We start from the raw sequence: 9,712 nt of genomic DNA, 5'->3' as shown, positions 1-9,712 counted from the left end.
AAATGACGTTGGGAAAGAGGCTTCCTCAGCAGCCAATTATTTCCAACAGAAATTTAAAACGTAATGGATCCTTATTTTAAGAATCAGAGTGCAGCTTGGAGGTGTCAGTCCCATCTGAGACACATTTAGCATGATGCGTGACATGAAGACAGCTGATGCAAGCAGGTTTGTAAAATGCATAATGTAGATTAAAACCATAGACTGTGAGATTTTACCACTTTTAAAAAAAATCTGGTTAGCAATCCTCACTGTTATAATGATCATGTCCAGGAAATGTTTTTGTTTTTATGTTTTCCTCGCCATTCTTTTATTTGGAAACGGCAACAGAGCTTATAACCTCTTCTTCACTAGCAGGAAAGATCCATTAGAAGATATTTAGCATCAGTTTCTCAGTTTCTTTGTTATATAAATAAGAAAAGTATCAGTAATTCTAGTTCAGGATCTGCAATCAATATGGATGACAATGGCCACTATTTTATTCTTAAAAGCCCATAGCTTTGAATTTGCCAGAATGTCCACACATAATAAAGGCAATAATGTATTGTTAGTTTGACACTTACTAATCCATTCGGTGTAATAGCTGGATATCAGAATTTCTCTGAATTTATGTTTATAATATTGGGATACTGGTACTGAATTGCTTGGCATTTTCCAGTGTATATTTTTATATTGATTAAAACTTTAGGAGACTGTTTCAGATACACATTATGCCTGAATTTATTGCCATTATATAGAATAAATGTATGGACTGTAATGCTTTTCAAACTCAAATAATACAATACCAGTACTTCCCAAATCATTACGTATTTACAAGGCAAGTACTTAATTTGGAAATCCATTACAATAAGAAAAAATCAATCGATGCAGAATACCGCATGAATGTGCTTTTCCTTGCCCCACAGCAAACCATGGAATAGCCAAGCGCACACACTGATAAAACACATGCATGTGTCGAGTGACAGCAAACAAATGTAAAAGCTGAGTCAGTATCATTACAGCGGTTTTCAAAGGGAGGTTCTCCAATGCTTTTCCACAGCAGTATATATGGTTTATGTATGAACAACTATATATGCCATGCCTGACTGTGTTGTTCTACAGCCTGCTGGTTCAAATGGAAGGGTATGCAATATTAATGAATATGTGAGTGCACAGTGACTCACGTGTCTTAGCGTCTTTTCTCAGTGGGAGGGAGGAGAAGAAAATGGTAGCATTTTACCGAGGTAATCTGACCCCTCACCTACCTCTCAGAGAACCATTTCACTGTGGTTGCTTCAGCATAATTTTTTTTTTTAAATAACTTTAAAAAAATTATTTTCAGTTTGCATTATCTTACATCCAGAAGGAGTGTTTTATGGATTTTTACACAAGCAGCATGTATGCATTTATGTAAAAATCGAACACCTTGTGCATTTCAAGCTTGACATTTAGAGCTCATTGTTAAAACTTTTAGTTAACTTATACTTTTCCATAAGTGCCCCTCTAAATGAAGACAAACTGCAGAGGCAATGCCAAGCCTGGGGCCTTTTAAAAAGAAGAATTAGGCTGGGAAAACAAATAGTAATGGCCTCTGTTCCTTTTTCAGAATAGATAATGGTCTCTGTGGAGCAATCTGCCAGTATTAGCAGTCCATTCACAGTCCATTCTTATATTCTTATATACACAGTGCATTCTTAACAGCATTCCCATGGATTTAGAGTTGGACTTTTGGAGCACTGCAATCAGTGTCTTTTCAGCACTGAATTACTTTCTCCTCCGAATGAGAACAATTGGCCCGATGGCACCTGATTGGTCCGTTTAAGTGTGCAGTGATCCCTACTTCCTCTTCTTATACTTTCACTTGCTCTGTTTTTGATTTGAACAGAATTAAATGTACCAGTTACATTGTGCCACAAATCATCCCACTAATTAAACCTTTGATCTTGAATGTCCACAGAATGTGGACAAAAACACAGAAATCATCACTTGTTTCTGAAAATAATACTGCATGCTATGTTTTAGCAGTAAAAGTCAGGGGTTTGATAGGTTAACTGTTGTCATTGGTTTAGAAAATATTATAGACTTATTCTCAAGGCCTTCAGAGATGCTTTCCTTATTTTTAAGCATGCAAAAAAAAAAAAGACTATTAAGCAACAAAGCTGCAAGCCAAGTGAGTATTTCAGAGTATCAGTGTCACTTTCAGAATCAGTAGTTTTGTGCATTGGAGCTCACTGAAAATATTCAGTTCATATGTTCTGGCTTAAGGAGTACTGAAAGACTGCTAACACCATGGGATATTTTTGAGGCTGCGGCTCTGCAGCAAACTGGTGTTTCCTGTTTGGCCTTTTTCAGAAATATGTGAGGATACTAAGATGACAATAGCTAAAGGCGGTACTCACCTATCACCTCCTTTAAAGTTCACAAATCATATCAAATCTCTTCCAGTTGAGACTTCAGAAAGTCGCACTTCCCAGCCAAAAAGTAATCAAATGCAAAACTCAAAATTTCTGTTGATTAAATAAGATACATATAATATCAAAGCTTTGCAACCTAGTGGATATTAGTGTGTATATATAAATATTGTGACACTTAAACTGCAGGTGATGCTGTCAGGTTTATGCAATAGCATTTTCCCCTCTGCTTTACCACTCGTTTAACATGTTTTTTGTCTCAACCACTGACCTAGTTATAACTGTCCTTACTTGTTTCTGGACGCTAGGGTCTCCATTCAGTTCAGGTCTGGTAATCTTACGTTGTTGTCATATTTCATTCCAAACACCCTCATTTCATTTCTGCTTTCTCATAAATTAATCATGAATTAATATGGCTACATAGCCTAGAGCATGTATTCTTCCACTGCAGGAACTGACTGCATCAGGTAGCCATGCAGCGTCTTTGTATTTCATGGAAAGCCCTTATTTCAGGATGGTACTTATCCCTTAAAAACTGCACTGTATGATATTTAATGCAAAGCATGCTGTTCAGCCCTTACATGTCCTCTTTGACAATATGCATTGACATGAAAGAGGCTGAATATACAGTATTACTGAACACTGAAGGACAGGTCAGACAATGAAAGGGAATAAGGCTAAGTGGGCTGCTGCAATCCTTTCATTTAGTTCTTGACACAATGCCACTGATTACAGTGCATTTATATTAACATCCCAAGATTGTTAAGCATAGAAAACGATTCAATTAGAGTCTTGCAAGGTAACACTGTAGGCTCATAGGCCCAGAGTTTTTTCACCAACCTAATTATATTGTCAGAATGTAATATTTGAACAATTAAATATTGCTCAAATATCCACAAAAATATTTTAAAATTCTGTATGTTTATTTTTTTGTTTTTTTTGGGGGGTGTTTCCTGATGACGACACAGTAGTGCAGTGGTTAGCACTGTTGTCTCACAGCAACAAGGTCCCGGGTTCTATTCCACCAGTTGGAGCCTTTCTGTTTGCACGCTCTCCTTGTGTCTGCATGGGTTTTGTCCAAGTACTCTGGCTTCCTCCCACAGCCTAAAGCTGGTGGGGTTTAGTTAATCGGTCATTCTAAATTGGCTATGGATGTGTCTCTCTGTGATAACCCAGCAAAAAAACTCTCACCTCTTGGCAGTTGGGGTAGGATCCAACTCTCTTTGACCCGGAATTGTACAAGTGGAAGAAAATTTCTGTATTATTATTTTATGGTATCTGTTATGCAGGTTAAACTTTAAAACTATTGTTGTGACATAATTAAAATGTATAGCGCACTGAAACACAACAAAACTATTCAGTATTGTCACTAATGATTAGCGTGAAGATGTTTTGTCTGTAGTGAGATTTAACATGGATGGTGTATTATTTCTTTCTTGTCATAATTTCCGAGGTTTAAAGATGTACTTGATTTAATATCCCTTATATGTTGATTGTTGTATCAGGGGTAGATGTTTATGTAAGCTTTAGCTTCAACCTACACCTTTTTGGTTTGTTATTTAAATGAACCAAATAAAGATAACTGAATGATATGGAAATCAGAAGCCTCTGTGCTTTGACAACAATCTGAGCTGTAATCCTCCGTAGTGGGATTGCCTCAGGAAACCTAGTTGAAACATACATGACCGCAGAGGTGTGGACTCGAGTCACATGACTTGGACTCGAGTCAGACTCGAGTCATTAATTTTATGACTTTAGACTTGACTTGAAAAAATGTTCTAAGACTTGTGACTTGACTTGGACTTTTACACCAATGACTTGGGACTTGAATTGGACTTGAACCGGTTTACTTGAAAAGACTTGATATTTTACCCCAAATATAAAATTTAACATGCATATTATATAGAGATTGAAAATGTGACGTCATTCACGGGTAGAACCGCAAAGGATTCTGGGAACTCGTGGCAAGCGGTACTAGCGCACGCAGGCTTTCAATTAAAATCAGTTATACAGCGATAAAAAGAAACACAAAAATGTCAAGAAGCCGTTGTATTATTAACTGCAATAGCCGGTCGCATGACAGCCACGGGAAGCCGACGGGTAAAGAGATCGGTTGTTATCGGATTACGTGGTTGAAGAGAAATTGTTCAAGCCATGTTTCCGAAGTAACAAAGATGCGACGGATGGCCTGGATTGCAGCCATTCAAAGATCAAATATAACGTCCCAGAACACTCCAGCTCACAGGTTAGTCTGCTCCAAGCATTTACACGAAGGTCAGTGTTTTGTAGTAGTTAATACGTCATTTTCTTAACATAATTGGTGATATAGGTTACAAGCAAGTCTGGCGCTGAACAGAAATTGTCGCGCTATGCTCCTTTATTTATTGTGCATAAATAGTGAATTGTCCTGACACAATATTGCGTTTCGCTTCTGTTATTATGGTACATTGACAAAAACATATGCTTTTATTCACAGGATAAAACAGGTTTTTTGTATCACTAATTGCCCAGTACGATTACAGCATACAATATTGTTGTCACTGCTACATTTCTGTAAGGCGTACCAGAAATTATTTCCACTACTAATTAATTACCGTTGAGCTCAAAGGTCCTATTAATAAACGGTTAAGGAATGTATATTTATGACGACGATTTGTGAGACTGGTAAACTTATGATACGTACGATGGTCTTTCGTTCTACACGGTGCATTTCAAGGTCCTGCACCCATCTGTCGGTAAACTGTACCTGGGCTTGTTGCAGTGACCTGAAGTTACTAAACTTCATGAGTGTGTGCACTCACTCCAAGAACCGTATGATTATAAATATGCATATAAATATGCTAAGATGAGATAGCTGACTTCATCTAACTAGCAAATGTTGTCCAGGCTATGTTGGTGATACAGTTTTTTTTTAATGTGTATGATATTTTTGTCATGCGATTTTAAAGCCGGTCCTACAACCGCATCCAAGAATAACATGCAGCGTATCTCAGAACTGTCGGTGAAAATTATTCTTGGAGCTAGGTTTAATTGAGCTGCATTTTAAAGAGGTGCAATTTCACAATTTGTGTATATTTTCTAAGTTCACTATTTTGTCATGTGTTGAGAAAAACACAGATTTTAAAATTACATGGTCTAATATTTACATTTAGCATATAACTGCAACATTATTTTTTCGTTTTTTTTTTTTTTAAAGACTCGAAAGGACTTGAAATTCAAAGTTTCAGACTTGTGACTTGACTCGGACTTTTACACCAGTGACTTGAGACTCGACTCTGACTTGCCTGACATTACTTGAGACTTGACTTGAGACTTGAGGATAAAGACTTGAGACTTACTTGAGACTTGCAAAACAATGACTTGGTCCCACCTCTGCATGACCGTCAACAGAAACTGGTTTCCAGTTTTAGATTTAGGTAAAGGCCCCACACAGTCAACAATCACTTTCTGAAATGGCTCCTCTACTACTGGGATAGGACAGAGAGGAGCTGGTGGGATTATTTGGTTTGGCTTGCCAGTCATTTGGCATACGTGGCAAGTACGGCAGTATTGAACAACATCAGATTTCAGTCTTGGCCAGAAGAAATGTTTCAGAATTCTGCTGTATGTCTTGTTAACCCCCAAATGTCCTGACCATGGATGGTCATGTGCTAAGGACAATACCTGGGTACGTTAGGCAGTAGGTACAACCACCTGATAAACTGCAGACCAGTCTGTGTCTTCTGAGACCTCACTTGTCCATCTGCGCATCAGAAGACCTTCATCTGAGAAGTAAGCCAGCTTTTTCTTCTTGGCATCCTGTTGACTGAAGACAGAAGAATGACACTTGGATAGGGTTACATCATTTTTCTGTGCAGTAATGAACTCCTCTCGGGAGACTGGCAAAATCCAGGATTGGTTGTGTTTTGTTAGCAGGTGGAACTTTGGCCTGAACCTTAGATCCAGAGGTAAATGTGATCACGAGCTCATTGTCACCAAAGGGATCTGACCTCATAAAGGAATCGGCCAAGTCAGGACCATACTTTTTTGTCTGGGCCCTCGTAACTACACAAGCTGGAAAAATGGCAGGCTGGTCTTGAGCTGAGTCAGAGTCCAGGCTCAGCTTGGGTCGGTCTAACACTTCAGGAACGGGCATGACCTTGCCTCCAGCAAGCTCATTACCTAGGATGAGGTCAATACCTGGGATAGGCAATGCAGAACGAATGGCCACTTTAACAATCCCACTGACTAAGGAAGACTGAATGTGAATAGTGTGCAAAGGGGCAGACACAAATCCGAGTTCTACTCCCTGGACAATGACACTAGACTGGCAAAATGACTCCTCTGAAAAGGGTAAGACATTTTCTCTAATGATGGACTGAGAGGCCCCTGTATCTCTCAGTATTTTTACTGGTTGATGATCTTGTGGATTCCCAGTCAGTGAAACCACTCCCTCTAGAATGAATGGTTTGAAACAGGCCAAAATGCCTGATGCCACCAAGGCAAAGACAAGTGAGCTCCCTGGGAAGCTTGCCTGCAGGAGAGAATGGTAGAATACAGAGAGAATGGTAGAATACCTTTTCAGGTATTCTACCATTGAAAAGGAGACCCTTGCTTTGTTGTGGGCCTTGCAACATTTTGAAGTCTATATAGAGTCAGGTCAGAGTTCAGTTCAAGTATTCACAGATCACAACCCTTTTTAGTGTTGTGGGGAAGAAAGATAAATAGAACACAAAAGCAAAGCCACATCTCTTGGCACGTAACAGCTGCCTTCAGTGGAACTTGCTCTCTACTGTATCTAGGCTACTGAAGGAAATTGGAAATCTAGACAGGTTGAGCAAATGGTTAGTGAAATCATTAATCACTTTGCTTTACCGCTGTCTTCTCCTCTGTTGTTTTGACCATTATATACTTTCAGACCATGATGTTTATTCATGCCTGAGTCTTGATCTCCTTGTCCTTTTTTAATGCAATCACATCTCTGAATAAAAAGCAGAACACAGAGCACAAGAGATACGAAGTCAGTCTTGCTCATTGCCTGAAAACACTTAAAAGCTCATAATGTTAAATAGTGAATCTGCATTATTTTGGGAAATGTTTAAGAAAATCTCTGAGTCACATTGTCTAAACATTTATAGACAGATTATGACTGAAGGGGTTTGGGATCAGTTCGAGGGAAGGTTTTGGATGAGATTTAGCTTTCCTCGATGTATGCATGATCATGCATCATTTTGATGCCTGATCAGATTAACTGGGAGATAACTCAGCCTCACATCTGAACACAAAGTGGATTAGAAGAGAGATGGAAAAATGTTATAAAACGACCTTAAAAATATATTTATTTCTTTATAGAATCCATTGTTTTGTTTCCTTTTCGTGCATTACAATGTTTAGCCAGTTTTATTGGCTTTTTTAAGTTTATAAGTTATATATGATAACTTTCTTTTCCAGTCAGAAACCAGTGTTGCATACCTACCGCTGTCACGTTTAGCTGAAACGAGATGTAGTTTGGTAAAACCTGTTAATGCCAGTACCAACACTGTTGCTAGGTAACTGATCAGTGTGACAACTCATCAATCCATTTCAGACCATTTAATTTTTTCCAGTGTTTATTGTTGAGTTAAGATTTTACATAACACAATCGTGTCTGATGTGATTTTGTCTCAATAGTTACTCTGAGCAGTAGTTCATGACTCTGCTTTCAAAATGTCCCAGAAAATTTATTTTAAGAGGGTAAAAACATCCACTTGTTCCCATTTAACTATTTATGAGTTTCTCGCTTAGCAAAAATTTCACTGATCATTTGCAAGCAGAAACAATGGCATATTTTTAACATCTTTTAGGGTGGAAATTTCAGATTAGACCAAGACGCTGTCTAAATGATTTGCGCTCAACTTTTCATAAACTGGCATAACGATATTTTCCGAAGGGTTCAAAAGATACAGTGCTAATTCATGCTGTGGATACAGAGGTCCAGTAAGCAGACACAATGATTGGATTTTCCTGCTACCGTACAGTTAAAAGATCAAGGACACAGTTTTTGGGTTTGGCTGTTTGACTGTTTTGGAGCAAATGTCAGCTTTGGTGTTATGTAGTACTTGAATAGATTTCTTTTCAGGAATCGTCTGGAACAGTCTGACATTTAGTTAAAGAAAACATAGCCAGCTCCAGATCCAGATATTAGATCAGTAAGATGCATGTTTTTGTAGTTCAGAAAAAAAAATAGATCACTTTCAGATAACAAAAACAAACATGTGCCTACCATTCACTGTACATGAGCATCCATCCATCCATTCGCTTATCCTTTTCAGGGTCGCTGGAGCCTATCCCAGCTGTCATGGGGCGAGAGGCAGGGTACACCCTGGACAGGTGGCCAGTCTGTCGCAGGGCCAACACACAGGGACAGACAACCATTTGCACTCACATTCATACCTAGTGACAATTTGGATTATTAGTTTAGTTTCCATGTCTTCCTACAAGTGGCGTCTAGTTCCAAAGGAGGTAATTAATGTTTTTTTGTAACAATCAATCACTGTTAGTCATTTTGTTAAACCAGCTGTATGTAAAGTACAATCTTACCACTATATATGATACAAACTAGTAAATTATTTTTGTAATGTCATTAAGTGGCTGAATCATATAGAAAAGTAAAAATCTAATGTTTGTCCAGTGGGCTCAAACATAATGACTAAAATAATGGCAACAAACAAGGCAACAGTGTTTGGGATTGTTCAGTGGAGGAAACTGAGGTATGCAACTAAGAATCACTGTGCACATCCACGGATTCCTTCCTTGCTACATGATCCACATTTGAGTGATCAAATTAAATGTCCAAACAATTGGATCAAGGCTTTCCTGAGCTTCCTGCTAGTGCACTTGTTTCACTCAAAGCTGAAGATCCTCTATAATGTTTTTTATTGATATTTAACTGTGAATAATGAATGCATATCATTGCTGTAAATTGAGTGTTTGTTCCCTTCAGGACTGCTCTTTTCTGGAGTAGCTTTTCCTGCACTCACACACCCCTGCGTGATATGATAGAAGTGGTAATTGGATTTCCGTCCTCACACTGAAATCCGATAGTGTTGTCAAATGCTAATCTCTTATCTACCTGTCCATCATTGCAGAACAGTATGATAAAGCAAAGATGAAGAATGCAGACTAATCTGGTAGCTGCGCTACTTCTGGAGCACATCTGCTTTTTGTCACATCGTGGAGCTCTTGTACTTGTGCACAGCTTGCATTCTGACTGAGCACAGTTGGTATTATTTTATACAGATGCTACCTGCCAACTGATGCTCCTCTAACCTTCCCAGTAAATGAAGGATTTAACAAAACCACTGTGC

The sequence above is a fragment of the Aulonocara stuartgranti genome (assembly GCF_965226115.1).
Source record: "Aulonocara stuartgranti genome assembly, chromosome: 7".
Classification (NCBI taxonomy): domain Eukaryota; kingdom Metazoa; phylum Chordata; class Actinopteri; order Cichliformes; family Cichlidae; genus Aulonocara; species Aulonocara stuartgranti.
This window is presented reverse-complemented; position numbering follows the sequence as displayed.